Source organism: Lithobates pipiens, unplaced genomic scaffold, assembly GCF_037356315.1.
Source record: "Lithobates pipiens isolate NorthernLeopardFrog02 unplaced genomic scaffold, aLitPip1_a1.2 Scaffold_8, whole genome shotgun sequence".
NCBI lineage: Eukaryota > Metazoa > Chordata > Amphibia > Anura > Ranidae > Lithobates > Lithobates pipiens.
This window is the reverse complement of record NW_027507903.1, coordinates 45278857-45297878: the sequence shown is the minus strand read 5'-3', so window position 1 is coordinate 45297878 and position 19022 is coordinate 45278857. Positions and strand designations below refer to the sequence as shown.

General features: G+C 41.0%; 1 protein-coding gene across 1 annotated transcript in view; it reads right to left on the bottom strand.

The window, feature by feature from the left end:
• The window catches only part of LOC143964141 (aminopeptidase N-like), a 133592-nt gene extending 122161 nt beyond the window's left edge, over nucleotides 1-11431 (bottom strand). Inside the window, exon 1 of the mRNA XM_077473836.1 lies at nucleotides 11172-11431. The gene's annotated coding sequence lies outside the window, so the exon portion shown is untranslated. The remainder of the gene's footprint in view (nucleotides 1-11171) is intronic.
• Nucleotides 11432-19022: the final 7591 nt, after the last annotated feature.

Here is a 19022-nt window from a genome sequence, read left to right as displayed (position 1 = left end):
ACAGTGCTGCAGGAATAAGGATCTAAAAAACAAAAAAACTAAATACAGTTGCTGATATACTGTCAGGGCTTTTTTTCAGTGGGAACGTGGGGGAACGCAGTTCTGGCACCTCCAGCACTAAATGTATGTGATGACAATGGGTGCTGAGGTGTGCTGAAGGGTCTATTGATGCTGACTGCTGGGGGCTATATTGTTGCTGGGTGGGAGGCTCTAATGTTGTGGGGGAGGGGGTTCTATTGTTGTTAGTGGGGGATTTAGTATTGCAGTGGATCTATTATTGCTGGCGGGGGATCTATTGTTGCAGGGGTTCTATTATTGCTGGTGGGGATTCTATTGTTTCCGGGAGGTCTTATGTTTTGGGGGGGGGGGTCAGTGGTTGCTGGGAGGGATCTACTGTTGAGGGAGGAGTCTACTGATGCAGGCTGCTGGGAGATCTATTCTTGCTTTGGGGGTATATTGTTGCCAGGGCTCTAGTGTTGCTGGGGCATCTATTGTTGCTGGAGGGGCCTGTTGTTGCTGGTGGGGGATCTTCTGTTGTTAGGGGGTCTATTATTGCTGGTTTCAGGAGTTCTATTGCACTGCTTTTCTTGTTATCATTAACACATTCCTACAAATTACAAGTTAAAATAATACTTGATGTTGTATTCTCTAAAAAGGGTGGTATTGAGAGGTGAGTAGGGGGTAGAACAAAGGGACAGAGTTGGGAAGGGGGTGGAGACAAGGGGTAACTTGGAAGGGGGGAGTACCTGTACCTATTCTCTAAGAAAAAAGACCCTGTACAGGCATACCCCACTTTTAAGTACACAATCAGGCTCACTTCAGTATAGAAACCAATGAGTTTCCAGGTATTATTACCAAAGCTTAATTGAACAAGCTGGGGTTAGAATCTCATTAGTTTCTATGCAGAAGTGAGCCTGATTTAGCATTTTCCAGCTTTAGTAAATAAACCCCATTGTGTACTTAAAAGTTGGGTATGCCTGTATATAGCTAGGATTGTTTAGGGTGAGCCTAACATGAATAGTTCCATATAAAGTATGATGGGAAATTTTGATTTTGCACTTTCCAGCTTTAGTAAATAAACCCCATTGTGTATGTAGTGACGGCTCCTGAAGAGCATGCGCTATGCTATACCCAAGATGCCTACTGAAAAGGGTCCCACAGGCATGCAGTTGCCCGGTACCATGCAGACAGACACGGGCATTCGCCTGCTGCAGAAGGGACGGTTTGTGTTGTACACCACGGGAGATATTGAGGGCCTTGGCATGATATGCGGGAAGTGTGATGACCTGATTGCCAACCCTTGGCCATTTGCAAGATGCAGAAGGTGTGGAGAGTACGCCTTTAAAGTGGAGCAGCCCACCGAATTGCCTCGGGCCTACCACATGAACTGGGTCACAGGCATAGCAACCGAGGAGTCGATTGTTTATGCCCCAGCATCATCCATTGGAGCCTGCACTGCAAGAAGGGATGTTGCCTCCTCCGAAGTTCAGGAGACTAACCCGGAGGTCGTGCACACGACCCCAGCTGTGAGTACTGCTGCGGAGGTACTCGTTTGTAAAGAGGGAGAACAATCCAGCCTGGTATATGATGTGCAGAGCCCTGTGTATAATGTGCAGCCTGATATATGATGTGCAGAGGGCTGTGTATAATGTGCAGCCTGATATATGATGCGCAGAGCCTTGTGTATAATGTGCAGCCTGATATATGATATGCAGAGCGCTGTGTATAATGTGCAGCCTGGTATATGATGTGCAGAGCCCTGTGTATAATGTGCAGCCTGGTATATGATGCGCAGAGCCTTGTGTATAATGTGCAGCCTGATATATGATGTGCAGAGCGCTGTGTATAATATGCAGCCTGGTATATGATGTGCAGAGCCCTGTGTAAAATGTGCAGCCTGGTATATGATGTGCAGAGCCTTGTGTATAATGTGCAGCCTGGTATATGATGTGCAGAGACCTGTGTATAATGTGCAGCCTGGTATATGATGTGGATTATATAAGGGGTGTGGCTTGTGAGAAGTGGGAGGTGCCAACCATGGAGGGGTGGGGTCTTGCACCCCCCATCCTAAAACTTCACCAGCTGCCACTGACAACAACGTCTGTGGCAGAGACTTGTTCCTGAGTAAGCACCTTGTTGGCTGCTAGGCCTTGTGAGAGAGGGACTGTCCAACTTGAGTGAACATCCCATTGTGAATGGCTATTCTCTGGATGCAGTCAAAGTAAGCAAGTTCTTCAACATTTTGACTTTGACACTAAGAGTACCTGAACTTCCTTCCCAACCCTCTGACCCCAATTTAAGAGACTGTTCATTGTCTACGTTTTGCAAATAAAATTCATTTAAGTGGATCTGTTGTCAGTCTCTCGAGTTACTGGGCCATCTACCACGGGACACCCCTAGACCTGAAACCAGGAGAACAGAAGGTAACGATAAGCCCAAAATCTAATCAGCAGCTCCTTCGGGGGTAGTGCTACATGTACTTAAAAGTGGGGTATGCCTGTACACCCATACAAAATAGAGGCAATTGGCTTGTGGGAAGAAATGTGAGCTGCCAAAGGAAACCCACACAAATACGGGGAGAAGATCAAACTCCAGGCGTATAAAATTTAGTCTCAGTAAAAAGATCTTAGATTAATAGATACTATTGCTCCCCAAAGTTATCACCCTCTTTCTTGGTTCTATTTAGTTAATATGGACTCATACATTTATAACTTAAAACATGAAATATAACAATATTGTAAACAATATTTACAATCTAAGATATGTTTCTGTTACATAGTTACATAGTAGATGAGGTCGAAAAAAGACACAAGTCCATCAAGTCCAACCTATGTGTGTGACTATATGTCAGTATTACATTGTATATCCCTGTATGTTGCTGTCGTTCAAGTGCTTTTCTAAACTATTGATGCCCCCCCCCCACTGAGACCACCGCCTGTGGAAGGGAATTCCACATCCTTGCCACTCTTACAGTAAAGAACCCTCTACGTAGTTTAAGGTTAAACCTCTTTTCTTCTAATTTTAATGAGTGGCCACGAGTCTTGCTAAACTCCCTTCCGAGAAAACGTTTTATCCCTATTGTGGGGTCATCAGTGTGATATTTGTATATTGAAATCATATCCCCTCTCAAGCGTCTCTTCTCCAGAGAGAATAAGTTCAGTGCTCGCAACCTTTCCTCATAACTAATATCCTCCAGACCCTTTATTAGCTTTGTTGTCCTTCTGTGCTCACATATCATTTCCAGTTCTAATTTCCATGGTAGAAATGGAAATCCGTACAGTTCCCCAGCACCTGGGATTACATGGGGGTAAGAGATCGCCGCTCCTGCTAGTGTTGGATTTCCACACAGATGTGTACTTTTCATTTTAACTGTAACCATATGACAGATTGAAATGTTTTTATGCAGCATGTATTGTTTTCAATCTTTTCTTAGTTCATGGGTTGTTCATTCACATTAAATGTACTGAAAATAAACGCAACCACTAAACAGTCTGTGAAGACATTCCCAGATTACCTTTGTTCTTTACTTAGACATATAAACTCTCCATTGTCACTGCTATCAAACATTGTAGTGCTATACAATATTACGAGTAATAATATAAACTATGCAAACAATATTGATCTGAGAAGTGTTGAGGTGGGTACAGTGTAGGAACCGTTCTATACAATAATTTGATTATGGGGAATGTGGGCTGGAGTTTAGAAATTTTTCTCCATTCTTTTGGAAGTGGTTACATAGACAGGTTTCCAAGATACATTGTTTAAAAATAACACATCTATCAACTAAGGCTGGCCAGTAGACATTGGCGCCGTCAAAAAATTTGTTTCGCCTCGTTCCGTTCCGTTTCGTATTTTTAAAAAATTGTAATTCATGTCCGAAATTCAATTTGGATTCAGACGAAAAAATACAAATTTTCAGAGATTCGTAAACTATTTGTTAAAAAAAAAGGTTGGTTATGATGAATTTTTTTAATTATGAGGGGCTCCCACCATCCCTGTGCTGTGCTGATTTCCTGGGTTTTTAACCTTTAGTTTCCTTAACTTTTCGTAAAAATAACGAATGTTCGTTATGATGAATTTATCATTATGAGGGGTTCCCACCATCCCTGTGCTGTGCTGACTTCCTGGGATTTTAACTTTTAGGTTCGTAAACTTTTCTTAACAATTACGAATTTTTGGTTATAAATTTGGATCCGAAATTCGTAAATGAAATTTCGTATTTCATACAGAATTCGTATGCATAAAAATCCGTATTTTGGATTCGTACGAATGTACGAATTTCCGGAAATTCATACAAGTTTTCGATTTGTACGAAAATAATCGCACATGTCTACTGGCCAGCTGGCCATAGATGGCAGGAACTGTCCGCAATCCAAACCGTGCCTGGGCAGGCTAAATGTACCAAGTTGATCAATCGATCAACTTGAGAACAACCAGGGTTTACTTATGATTAGTATATAACAGCTGCTATAGGCACGAGCAATAATCACTGTCTTCTCCTGGCAGAAACTGCTCCCCCGCCCCCCCTCCATCTGGGAGAATACAGTATCTCAGCAGGAAAGATTCCCCTGTCAGCACTGTCTGTGTTGGTGGGGGATTTGTGCAAGTTTCTTTTCTGCAACTTGTGGTTGCAGGAAAGAAATTCACACCGTCTATTGCCTGCCTAACTTTACCAAAACTTTCCTGGCCAAAGCCATTGTTTATCCAGAAGGCAACGGCCCTTATACATTCCTCAGTTTAGGCCGATACGTATTCTTCTACATATTTTTGCTAATAAAAATTGCAATTAGCGATTATTGATTGGTTTGCGCAAAAGTTATAGCGTTTACAAAATAGGGGATAGTTTTATAGCATTCTTATTAATATATATTTTTTACTAGTAAAGGTGGTGATCAGCGATTTTTATTGTGACTGCGACATTATGGCGGACACATCGGACATTTTTGACACATTTTTGGGACCATTGTCATTTATACAGCAATCAATGCTATTTAAATGCATTGATTCCTGTGTAAATGACACTGGCAGTGAAGGAGTTAACCACTAGGGGGCAGTGTCGTGTTATGTATGACGTTATGTGGTTTTTTTATTGTAGGGGGAGTGGCCTGGCATGTGACGTCACTGATCGTCATTCCATATGAAAGGGAAGAGACGATCGGTGACAGCCACACAGTGAAGCACGGGGAGAGGTTTGTTTACACAGACCTCTCCTCGTTCTTCAGCTCTGTGATACGATGGCGGGACACCGGCGGCGATCGGGTCCGCTGGTCCCGCGGCCACGGTCACAGAGCACAGGACCAGGTCGGGGCGTGCTCCTGACCCGCAGCTGGGCACTTAAAGAATCACATACCGCTACGTGATGGTGCCCAGCCATGCCATTCTGCCGACATATATCGGCGTGAGGCGGTCCTTAAGTGGTTAAACATGCATAGGGGGTGATTTACTAAAACTGGAGAGTGTCAACTCTGGTACAGCTGTTCATGGTAGCCAACAGCTTCTCTTTCAATAATTTTTTATTATGTTTTCAAAAAGCAGATGAATGCAATACACATACTGTAAGAACATTACTTGGCAGTCATATCAAGAAAACAGGTAGAGATAACAAAACCAATGGGGAGAGTATAAATCCCCTATCCATACTTTGACGATCATGTCGTATAACACATATCAGCCAAGCAGCTTCTTACTTCAGTTTGCTCAAATATGCGTTTTTACAAAAATCCCGGAAGCTGATTGGTTTCTATGCACAGCTGCAGCAGAGTTTGTACTCTTTGGTAAATCATCCCCATAGTTACATAGTTGGTAAGGTTGAATAAAGAGACCAGTCCATCTAGTCCATCTGTGTTTATATGACTACCAGCTTCCAGCTATCCCTGTACATCGTGTTCACTAGAAAACACATCTAAAAGATTTTTGAATTGATCCAAACTCCCTGATGACACCACCAACTGTGGAAGTTAGTTCCACATCCTTATCATTCTAACAGTAAAGAAACGGTTCATATCCATGCACTAGGAGGAGGGCCGGCATGACAGGGTGGGGGGCAGTGAGGCTTGGTCTGAGCATCGCTGGCGTTGGCGAGGAGGCGGGCCGATAGGTGGCAATAGTGATGCGGAAGGGGGCGGAGTCATCGCGCAGAGGCTCAGTTCGCGTCGTGAGCGTAAGGCAAAAGGAGAGTTTTTCCCACCCTCCCTCCCTAATTGAAGCTTTATTTTGTCAAAGTGAGGTGGCAATCGGGGTGGTTTTCTTTTTCTGGGTGGTTCTTTGATCATTCTTTGGGTACTCAGGGAAGGTTAAAAATGTTGTTGTCGTAGCAGCGTTAGGTCTATGGGGTCTTTGGAGGTGGTGCTGAGAAATAATGGAGGTTTAAGGGGGTTGGGCACATATGGAGGTATGGGTGTCCTTTCCCTTAAAATGTTAACAACGGAATGGAGAAGGTTGTATCTGGAAGGAAGTTGCTGGTTTGTCCCTGAGCTTGCGTAATACACGGCGGGGGGCCTTTTATGGTTTACCGATACAACTGGTTGGTTGAAAATTCTAATTTATATTCAAAGACCTCTAGATCAGGAAAGTGTTAATGCTGATGCATATATTTGGTTTATAATGTTTGTTTTAAAATGTATTTATATGCATTAAGTTATGTTTCAGAGTATTTTTTGTATTTCATATGTTTTGTAATAAAAAAGGGCTGCTATGGCAATTCGACTCCAAAAAGAATGTGTCGTCTGGTCAATTCTTAGATAAGTCATAGAGGGTATAGGTGGTCCTTAAAAGAGCCTCACGGTGTAAGCAAATCCCCTAGTCAAGAACCCCTTACACAGTTTAAAGTTATTGAAATATAACTTTACTGTGGGACAATGCATCTTCTTTAGAGACCTTGGGTTAAATAGTTTCCTTCAAATACTAAAGCCACTATTCAATAATTTGCATATTGCAATAATATCCCCTTTTAATTGCCACTTCTTCAGGTGGAATACGTTAAATGTTTGTAGTTGTTCCTTATAACAGAGGCCATCCAGTCCTCTTATGAGCTCCCAACACGTCCTTACTGAGGATTGGCAACCAAAACTGGATGGCACACTCAAGATGTGCTTACACCAAAGTCTTGAAAAGTGGTAGAATTATAGTGTTATCTCTGGAGTAAATACCCTTTCAAATGCATGACTGGCAGTTGTTTTTTCACCTTAATGCATAGGATTCATTAAGGTGAAAAAAAATGAGGGTTTACGACCCCTTTAACTAGGTCCTCTTGTAAAGTAACTAAATACTGTTGAGATTGAATTATTCATTCTAACCACTATATCGGTAATAAACAAGTTAAATTGAATTGAGTCCTAGAGCACAACACTTACGACCATAAATCAAGCCCTTTTTGAACAATCTATTAAAGTGGAGCTCCACCCAAATGTGGAAGCTCCACTTATCTGTCCCCCCCCCATCCCATGCCACATTTGGCACCTTTTGGGGGAGCGGGTACCTGTTTTTGATAACGGGTACCTGTCCCCACTTCCGTCGGAACGCGCCTCAGTGAGGTACGTCTGAAGTCTGGCCCCCCTCCTCCTTTCCCCGCTGCCAGGCCAGTAAGAGAGCACAGTGTGCTTTGAGCATGCGTAGTAGGGGACCGGCTGCGAAGCTGCAAGGCTTTACTGCCGGGTTCACTTAATACAGATGGCGGCAACAGCACCCGAGAGCCGAAGAGAAAATCGGCTGGGGTGCCGCCAACGCTGGATTCCAGGACAGGTAAGTGTCCTATTATTAAAATTCAGTAGCTACAATATGTGTAGCTGCTGCCTTTTAATTTTTTTGGTGTGGGGGCAGAACTTCGCTTTAATGTCTGTTGTGCTGACTAATGACCTGCACATACTCACGATCATAGGACATACAGTCATTTCTCCTATATATTCCTACTGGCTCACTAGAGAAGTGGGAAAGTCAGCTGATGCCTCCTCTGTCAAAACTATGCAAAGAAGTAGCAGAAGTATCCATGTCAAAATGAATACAATTATTTTCTTCCTTCCTTTCTTTCTAACAATAAAGGCACTCAGACAACCAAAAGAAAATTATACTTCCAACAGAACTAAAAGTCACAACTTTCGCATTACCCTATTTTAGCAAACTAAGACCTTAAGTAAATTGTAAAAGAGGCTTTTTTTTTTCACCTCAGCAAAATATTCTGAAAGACTTATTTCAACTTTCCCAGTTCAAATTTTTGGTCTCTTCTTGTTTTCACATCATTGTGGTTAAAAATTTTCAAAATTATTTATTTTTATTGATCGGATATTTTTAAACATCCATACAAAAAAACACTACCCCCAAATTTTTTTAAACCCCCTAGACAGGGGTGTAAAAGGGGCTTAATGACATAGGGGTGGAGAAACAGCAGCACATTGGTTTTCCCAGTGACTTGCTGTGCTGGGGGAAGGGGGGTGTCAGCACAAGTCCTGACCATTGGAGGACAGACAGGCTGTTCTCCCAGCACAGCCAGAAGACTGACCATGTTGTGAAAGATGTGTTTCTATGCCTAGCATGGGCAATTTGAACTAGGAAAGCAGAGGGACTGCCAGGAACACCATGTATTTCACACAAAGGAAGCAATAAAAAGAGAACAGGCATGTGGTACATGGTACAACAGAGACATATAAGGAATATAAAATGTTTGGGCAACATTCTTTAAGCTTAGTACTTTTTACAACTCTATAAAATCAACAAGTAATAGCATAAGCTCAGTTTTAAGTCCCATAAGAAAAACAGGACATCCCATAATAAAGCTGTTTTGTGGATAGTAATAAATACAGAAACTACAGATTGCCAAAAATGAATGGTCCGTACACACGATCCGAATATCATTTGAAAAATACTGCTTTCGAATCATTCGTACGATAACTGGATTGTTAGTACAGAGCTTTCAAGTCCGATCCCGACAGTTCATCCGATATTATCCCATTGGACAAATGCAAAAGTTTTTCTCGTGTGATACCAGATCGATTTTCATTTACGGTAATCAGTACAGTTGCCATCCGAAAACACAATAGAAATACACTACAACATATCACTTCCGATTTTTTATTCTGTCGTATGAGAATTTTTGTCACTTTAGTAACCTCTCCATTTCCGATATGGGACTAACATGCAAAAAAAAAAAAAAAAAAGGGACGCTCTGTTGTCCGATTTTCGGATTGTGTGTACAGGATATAAGACAAGCTGAGAAGATTAATTGCAAGGTGATGTGATCTCTTGGGAGGTTTCGCTTGAGAGTACGGCCTTTCTTATGCAGGTACAGCTTATTGTGCATATGACTTGGAGGGCTGCATACCTGAATATACCAGAGGAGATTCAATAGAATCCACGCTCAAACATAATGACGATAAACAATATGTTTTGTTAATATTTAATGAGCTGTTCCACTTTCCTGATTTCATTGAAGCATGCCAAAGCTGCAGCTACCATAGACCTGAAGGCATCAACTTCTGATTTTTGGAATAAATAAATGCTTGTAAAACGTATTTTATAGATTGGTAAACTAATATTATTATCAGAATATATTGGATATTCTGAAACATATTTTTTATTAATTATTTTATTATTATTTAATTTTATATCTACAAGGACGTTTTAGTAGCATTATGGCTTATATAGTCTTTAGCTACACTGCATTGAAAATATCCTATTTAATATAATTTAGTTGCGAAAAATTATCATAGTATATTGGATACATAGTTACATTGGGGGTTATTTACGAAAGGAAAATCCACTTTGCACTGCAAGTGCACTTGAAAGTACATTGAAAGTGCACTTGGAAGTGCAGTCACTCTAAATCTAAGGAGTATAGCTGAAATTAGTGGAAGCTCTGCTGATTTTATCATCCAATCACGTGCAAGCTAACATTCTGTTTTTTATTTTCCTTGCATGTCCCCCTCAGATCTACAGCGACTGCACTTCCAAGTGCACTTGCAGTGTAAAGTGGATTTTCCTTTTAGTAAATAACCCTCATAGTTACATAGTTAGTCAGGTTGAAAAAAATACACAAGTCCATCCAGTTCAAACACAAAAAAAAAAAATAGATACCTTTTAATAAATGTAACACGTTTTATATGCATTGGGGAAAAACATAGATATAGGACACTGGGGGTTATTTACTAAAGGAAAATCCACTTTGCACTGCAAGTCCACTTGGAAGTAAAGTCGCTGTAGATCCGAGGGGGGCATGCAAGGAAAATAGAAAACAGCATTTTAGCTTGCACATGATTGGATGATAAAATCAGCAGAGCTTCCCCTCATTTCAGATCTATCCCTTAGATTTAGAGTGACTGCACTTCCAAGTGCACTTGCAGTGCAAAGTGGATTTGCCTTTCGTAAATAACCCCCTCTGTGTTGTATGCTCATCACTAAGTTTACTTAGAAAGTCAATCAAAATTCCGATTTATTAATCCTAGTTCATTTTTGTGAACACTTCATGTAAAGAAAAGTACTAAAATATACATAAAGCCTTCTGTATTTTATTGTGTACTAGATAACATAACTTATGCCAAAAATTGGTCTCATTATTGGTCATTGACAGATAAATAGTCTGTGTTTCTAAAAGCAATCCATTAATCATTTAACATCAATATACAGGCATACCCCACTTTTAAGTACACAATGGGGTTTATTTACTAAAGCCGGAAAGTGCAAAATCAGGCTCACTTCTGCATAGAAACCAATGAGCTTCTAACCCCAGCTTGTTCAATTAAGCTTTGGTAATAAACCTGGAAGCTCATTGGTTTCTATGCAGAAGTGAGCTTAATTTTGCACTTTCCGGCTTTAGTAAATAAACCCCATTGTGTACTTAAAAGTGGGGTATGCCTGTACTATGTGGTTTTCACTTTTTATGTTATTTGAAATTATTCTTTTTTTCTCTGTGCTAAAGATATTGGCTCTCAACAAGTGGTTTTATAATGACTCAAACATATTGAAAAGTTCAATCTTAAAACATGGGTAATCCTACGGTTTATGTATTGATTGGTGTGTGTATAAAGTATAGGTATCATTAACATGCAACTTTTTAAGTATTCATAAACTGTGGGAATGAAGAGATAGAATTCAGATGTCCCATTGATATATGTGCGCCAAAGAGAATCCTGGATTGTTCTGAGCAGAATGTGAAACATATACCATCAAGAGGTTTGGCTTACCTTTGTCTATTCATTCCATAAAATGACCCGCATAGAGGGTTCTTGCTGTGTCCCATCAGCGATTGTGGTGCTCAGGATAAAGTTAGTCTGTTCTTTATAGAAGTTTAGCTTATAGAATCAGAAAGAAAAGTGATTGCATCCAATGATCCTCCTGACTTCTGCAAGTCAGCCTTTTCACCCACACAGCTGGAGATACACACTCAAGTAGTAACACACAGCATAAGTTCAACTTCTTCCTCTTGCTCGCTCTCTCTCTCTCTCAAAATTAGAAACAGGGTAGGCAGAATTTCTCTCAACATAAATGCTAGTAACCTGACCTACTGTCTGAACAGCACATATCCAGAGTTAACCTCTTGTGTGCGATATGTGTTGGTTTTGTCCAATGGCTAATCTTAGAATCTGGTGTAAACCGTGTCATATTTTACAAAGGTACCTATATATAGCACCTAAAAAAACATAACTTTTTTGTCTTGTCTTTCAGTTACTGATACCTAGGCATATATTCATATAGTGAATGTCATTTTGTAATTTATTTTAGGATTACATTAAGTGTGCTGGAAGTATTTATACTGTCATCCAGTCTTTTCATACTTCTTCCCTGCAGCAATTTGTTGTTAATAATAGACAATTTCACTGAAAAAAAAAAAGAAAAAAGGTGATTCATATACTCCCACCTTCTACATCTAGGTGGTATGTATAATATAAATCTAATTTAGACAACTCAGCCATTTTATATTAGCTATGATGCTTCAGTATTTTATGATCATGTCCATTCTAGTACACCAGCAGTGAAGATTATTGGAATTCATTGAAGCCCATACAGTAGCTTCCAACCAATTTCTCACTTCTACTAATTCCTTGGCTAGAAGTCTACGAATCAGCGTTTCAGTTATATTGTTTTTTTTTAAGTGTAGCACTCTCTCTCCAAGGGGCTGCTGGATGTATTGGGTCTCACAATACTAACAGAGGTAATGTAAGGGACAAGCCAAAGCAATACTGTGACAGAACCGCCCCACATTCTGCTTGCGTTCTTACGTCAGTATACTGCTTCCTCCAGTCTGAACATAGATATCAGATATTATAGTTGCAACCAAGAACTAGGCAGGACTAGTTAGCTGCAAACCTGGAACCCTTTATTACGCAAGAATACAGGCTTTTTATACACTACACATTATCATATGCAAACATAACTATATACAGGCATACCCCACTTTTAAGTACACAATGGGGTTTATTTACTAAAGCTGGAAAGTGCAAAATAAGGCTCACTTCTGCATAGAAACCAATGAGCTTCCAGGTTTTATTACCAAAGCTTAATTGCATAAGCTGGGGTAAGAAGCTCATTGGTTTCTATGCAGAAGTGAGCCTGATTTTGCACTTTCCAGCTTTAGTAAATAAACCCCATTGTGTACTTAAAAGTGGGGTATGCCTGTACAGAAATATAATTAACACTATAAACATTAAGTTGATTAAACTAGCCACCTTGACACTCAGAGATCTCATTCCAGGTCAAACTTGCCAGCATCGAGCTCACATAATACAATACACATTATTAAAAGTATAAACACATCCCAACAGTAGTTCGCTAGCAGATGACAGGTGTGATAATTAGCACAATTAACAATGGGTGAAAGACCCTTAGGAGGCACACTAGACCTACTTACAATAAACACATTATAGCAGGTGACCCCAGACAGGTGGCTTGAGTTGATGACATCACCATCTGCTTTGAGTCTCACAGTGTGAAGCAGTCACTATTGGTAGTGAGGCAGCTAGGCCCTATACAGGGTCCCTGGATCTAGAGTCCCTGCGTCTGTGTGTCTTGGGGAGACATGGACTTGAATCCAAAGCAACATTACTCCAAGGTTCCCCCAGCATATACCTCACAAAGAGTAGTGTTCCCTTAAAGGCCAGGGCCCATAGTCAGTTATCAAGAGGCTAGCATGCAGTCCCCTGCAAATGCCTCTGTCCCAGGTGAGTCTATCATACATACCAACAACCTAACTACTATGCACAGGCCCTTTCTAACCAATGAAATACTAGATCAGTCCAGCTGGTGATGGGTTATTTGTGTTTGAGCACTCAATAAGGTGAACAAGATGGTAGCCAGAGGCCTTTCACCACTAATGGTTCCTGTTCTTGTCCCAAGTGGTCCCTCTCTAAACAGATCTCTGCATTGGTAACAGGCAGTGATGGATGCAACACTGGATGGAGAAAAGCAGGAACTTTCTAGAACAACAGTGTGGCACATGCACCACGTGCCCTCTCCCAGCAGAGAGTCCAAGGTTGCCAACCATCAGCAAATTTACAGACAGTTTGTAAAAATCTGTGATTTTTTACAACTTTGTAAATATCAGGGGCTAATAATTTGTCATGCTGTGTTGACTTTTGTACGTGTAAACTAGTTAAATTACTTGTTACGGGTATTGACAGGGTTTCCATATTGTGTTCATACTTTTTAAATATTTATTATCTTTGTTTTTAATGTAATTTTCAGGTTATCAGAAAAAAATGTGCTCAGTAAATTTTCCATGTCATGTCAATAAAAAATTCTGAGAGTCCCTGGCAGCAGTATGTGTGGTATCACAGCGCTCTGGCAGCAGGGTCCCAGCTCAGCTCCGCTCTGCTCTGTAGATAATGTAGTCTTACTGCCATGTGCCCTTGGGCTTCTCTAGCACACTCAGTCAAACAGATAGCAGTAGCTACTGCACAAAAGCCTCCCCCCAGCAGAAAACAGCACAGTCCAGACATCAGCGCCATGTGTGCTAAAGCCCTTGCACACAGGCTCTGGACAAACTGTCAGCAGGGTTCCCTCTCCCTGCACACAACATTCTTTCTCTGCAAGCTTACAGTCCTGGCTCTCAAAGGTGGCCTCTGAACCAATTGGTTTCTGGGCTCCAGGCAGCCTCACATCCTCCCACAACTCTGGTCACACAACCCTGCTCTTTTTGTGGGTCCCACCTCAACTCCCTAAACCCTATGTGGTCCATTTGCTTGCCTGCACTGGCATCCAACCAGGATGCAGTCCCATCCGCTGCTACACTAGATTCACATGAGTGATAACCATGCAGTGATTGCTCTCCAAAAATGACAAGACCCAGATGTTTTAAAAACCATAAAGTTATAAACTTTTCAGAAAACAGGCAAGTTCCTTGGAGACCAAGTACTGAAACTGCAGAGGAAATACCACCAAAAGTGGACAAATTGAACTTAGGTCAGCGTACGTTTTTCCTTCTGGTCCATCTCCCATCCCTAAAAGCAAGACTGCCAAGTGCAGACCATGCTTACTTACAACATCTGTGAACTGATGGGCCACCATGATGTACCTGACACAATGTACCATGAGGGGAGGGGGCACACTGCTGTTGAGTTGTTGCTATGGCATGTTGTTTGATTTTCTTCTCTTCACTAACAATTGGTCAGTGAAAATGGCGTGACTAGGCACCTTGTCAGATAGGAAAGGATATATAGGAAACATGCTTGGATGTCTTTATAGCGACAGGCACATTTTCAGCAATAAACAATTTATTGGAGAGTTACACTTGGACCTTTGGTTATGAAGCAGAATGTTTTAAGAATCTTGAATAGGAAGCTATTTTGTAAGGTTATGAAACCAAGCACATCACAAAACTCACTGAAGAATTCCATGACCTGATGTCTGATACCTCCAGCCACAAAGAAAACCCTCTCTGTCCCTCCAACAGCACCAACACTGTAGGGCAGCCTTTCTCAACCTTTTCAACACAGTGGAACGCTTGAAATAACTTTCCGGTTTAAAGGAACCCCTGCTAAAAATCACTATATCTACAACTCATGATATATTATTGTGATGGTCAGTGGGAAGAATGCTACTTACACTTGTGGTCACTGGGAAGAATCACCCCCTTACAGATAGCGAAAAAGATAAATGGTGACAGTGGGAACTTATCTGAGAGACAGAAATTGCTCATTGCTCAAGGAACCCCTAGCAACATCTGGAGCAACATTGGTTGATAAACCCTGCTGTAGGGTATGATGAGCGATATTTTTTTCTGACGTGGCCCCCTCTAAAGTCTGAAGGACACTAAACTGGCCCTTTGTTTAGAAAGTTTGGAGACCCCTGTTCTAGATAAACGTGGGATGAAATGGAAAGGGCTTATCTAAACTGTTATGTGCTCCCTGAGAACACAACTGATGCCTATTTGGAATGGATAGCTATACTGGACTAATGATTCAAATATTCCATTAAGTGAATGAATAAGTGTGCTCCTGCCCATCCTCCATTGTCCTTTCCAGGTAAACCCTTACAACACACTTTGACCTACAGGTAAGCCTAGGTTAAGGCTTACCTGTAGGTCCAAGAAATATCTCCTAAACCTACACGGTTTAGGAGATATTTGCCCGAAGACAGGCACCGCTGTCTACGGCGCATGAGCCGTAGACATTGGCGCGCAGGCGCACTGAGCACGCCATTCTCAACGACGGAGCTGCCGTGCGTGTCAGCTCCCGTGACGTCATCGCGGCTTCGCCGAATGGCAGCGGCGGAGCTGCGAGACCCACCAAGAAGATGGATGCGCCGGACTACAGGGGACAGCAATGACTTCGCTGGCTCCTGTGTCAGGTAAGTGACACATAATGGACTACTATGCGATGCATAGTAGTCCATTATGCTTTACCTTTGCAGGGAATGGAAGAGGAAGTAAACCCATCAGGGTTTACTTCCTCTTGAAAAGCACAATGTACTGTGGCTACAAATGAACATGGCCTAAAATGAAATATGTGTATATAGGTCTAATTTCTATATTTTACTTCCAGTAATTTTTTTATTCAAGAAATTTGAGTTACAGCAATTGACATAAAAAGTATATAATTACACAATATACAATCAATTATTAAACCATTGATGGCAAGCAATATGGCTCCATGTCCAGATACATGATAATAAGGGATGCAGTAATGAGGTACAATGGAAAGTTAAATTAGAAGACATTAGCAAAGCTTATTATGTCCATTATTAAAATAGAGGGGTTGTTTTGCTTTAATTAGAACAAAAATCTGACATCTTGGGAAGTATTTGGCCTCTGATAAAGTGCCAGTTGCAGTGCAAACCTTCGGCAATTGGGAAATGTGACAATTTCTATATTTGAATTTTTTTAGTCTATTTTATTGCTGCTCGTAAGCTATTGTTGGTTCTGCTGCTTTCTACTTCTACAAGATTCAGTTTCACTGCTTTCTTACCTAAATAGTAGTATCCAATTACAGTTTCATTCAAAAGAAGATTGGCCAATGTGGCAAAATAGAAAAATCAGTAAGACCCCTCATTAGAAAACATAATTTTCCGTCTACTGTTACTCCAATTTGTATGTGTGCGGCAGCTATGTCATTCCCAGCACCCCCATACGTACCCATTAACTAGAGTGGCCTAAAACTGTCAATTCACAATAGAGGAAAAAATAGAAAGGCCCTATTAGCCAACACTACACTACCCCCCCCCCCCCCACCAAAAAACAGAGATAAAACAAAGCCTCCTACATAAGTTGTATTGGTTTATCTGCAGCCTTCTCTTCTCTACATCTACATTCAAAGTCCACAATTTATAAGCTTGTCTGAGAGTTCAGGAAAAAGGGGACAGAGAGCTGAAATTACACTAGGCAGAGCTGAGTGAGGAGAACTCTGAGAGCTGATTGGAGGGAAGGGGCACAACCTCCTTCACACAGCACACAGGAACGGAGCTGTGGCTATCAAACCACTGGAGCTCTCTTCCCTGAGGCTGCCACCCTTTTTCTATTGGTGTCAGGAAAACTTGTCAAAAGTGATTCGTGCTGATAGAAGATGAACGAAGCAACAGAAAGAAACAACACTTAGTGCTTTCAATTGAGACAAGTACACAGTATAGAGGGCTATGCTTTGTTTGTATTTCATATCTGAGGTTTACAACCACTTTAAAAAAAAAAAAAAAGCAAATGCAAGGTAAACTTGAAATAGATAAGAACTACAATCTAGTTCAAGGTTATCTGCTGCTGTTTCTAATTAAAAAGTATAAATGTGCATGCACATTAGAAGTAAACACTCTCTGAGATACGTTCAGCTCAGTTACTTCTAACTTCTAATTTATTTCTGGGCGGTGTCAATATTTTATACAGAAAGATACGTCATTGCTATGTCAATCTAATTGGTACATTTCATTGGTTGAAATACAAGAGAAATGGAGAAACTTGATGCTTGAAGTTTGGTTGAAGCTGGTTCTGTTATCTCATATGCATTCTTCTAAGGCGTGGAATGTAGGGTTCAGACGCCATCTCTAGGTCCAAACAGAGAGCCAATCTGTATACTACATAACAAGTAAGGAGTTGCATAGAAACATGTATACACTTAAGCAAATAGACATTTTCTGATTATCAGTATGTACATTACATTCCTTCACAAACTGTGAAGGAATAGTGAGTGAAATGCATTAAATGACAAGCTCATTCCTTGACTTAATGCAAATTGCGTATTTATTTATTTAATATTTTTCTCGCTTCTTCTCTCAGCCTTTTAGCAAACTGTTTGTGGGCTTTCGCATGCATCATCTTTAGAAGAGGCTTCCTTCTGGGATGACAGCCATGCAAACCAATTTGATGCAGTGTGCAGCGTATGGTCTGAACACTGACAGGCTGACCATCCACCCTCTTCAACTTCTACAGCAATGCTAGCAGCACTCATAGGTCTATTTCCCAAAGACTCAACTTCTTTGGTCGACCATGGCGAAGCCTGTTCTGAGTGGAACCTGTCCTGTTAAACTGCTGTATGGTCTTGGCCATTGTGCTGCAGCTCAGTTTCGGGGTATTGGCAATCTTCTTATAGCCTAGGCCAGGGGTGCCCAACCAGTGGCCCGGGGGCCACATGTGTCCCACGGAGCCCTCTGATGTGGCCAGTGACCTCCTTCTGTGGGATAGCAGATTGGCAAGCCCAGATCATGGGTTGCAGACCCGCCATCACAGAGCATCTGTGTTGTTAACCACTTTCAGACCGGACCATTTTGCTGGTAAATGACCAGAGGTCTTTTTACACTTTGGCACTGCGCTGCTTTAACTGGTAATTGCGCGGTCATGCAATGTTGTACCCAAACAAAATTTGCGTCCTTTTCTTCCCACAAATAGAGCTTTCTTTTGATGGTATTTGATTGCCTCTGCGATTTTTATTTTTTGCGATATAAACGTAAAAAGACCGCAAATTTTGAAAAAAAATGATATTTTCTACTTTTTGTTATTAGAAAAATCCAATAAACTCAATTTTAGTCATACATTTAGGCCAAAATGTATTCAGCCACATGTCTTTGGTAAAAAAAAAGTCAATAATTGTATATTTATTGGTTTGCGCAAAAGTTGTCACATCTACAAACTAAGGTACGTTTTCTGGAATTTACGCAGCTTTTAGTTTACGACTGCCTATCTCATTTCTTGAGGTGCTAAAATGGCAGGGCAGTACAAAACCCCCCCAAATGACCCCATTTTGGAAAGTAGACCCCCTAAGGAAATTGATAAGAGGCATGTTGAGCCCATTGAATATTTTATTTTTTTGCCTCAAGCGATTGAATAATGACAAAAAAAAAAATTTTTTTTTTTTTTTACACAAAGTTGTCACTAAATGATATATTGCTCACACATGCTATGGGCGTATGTGAAATGACACCCCAAAATAAATTCTGCTGCTTCTCCTGAGTATGGGGATACCACATATGTGGGACTTTTTGGGAGCCTAGCCGCGTACGGGGCCCCGAAAACCAAGCACCGCCTTCAGGCTTTCTAAGGGCGTAAATTTTTGAGTTCACTTCTCACTACCTATTACAGTTTTGAAGGCCATAAAATGCCAAGATGGCACAAAACCCCC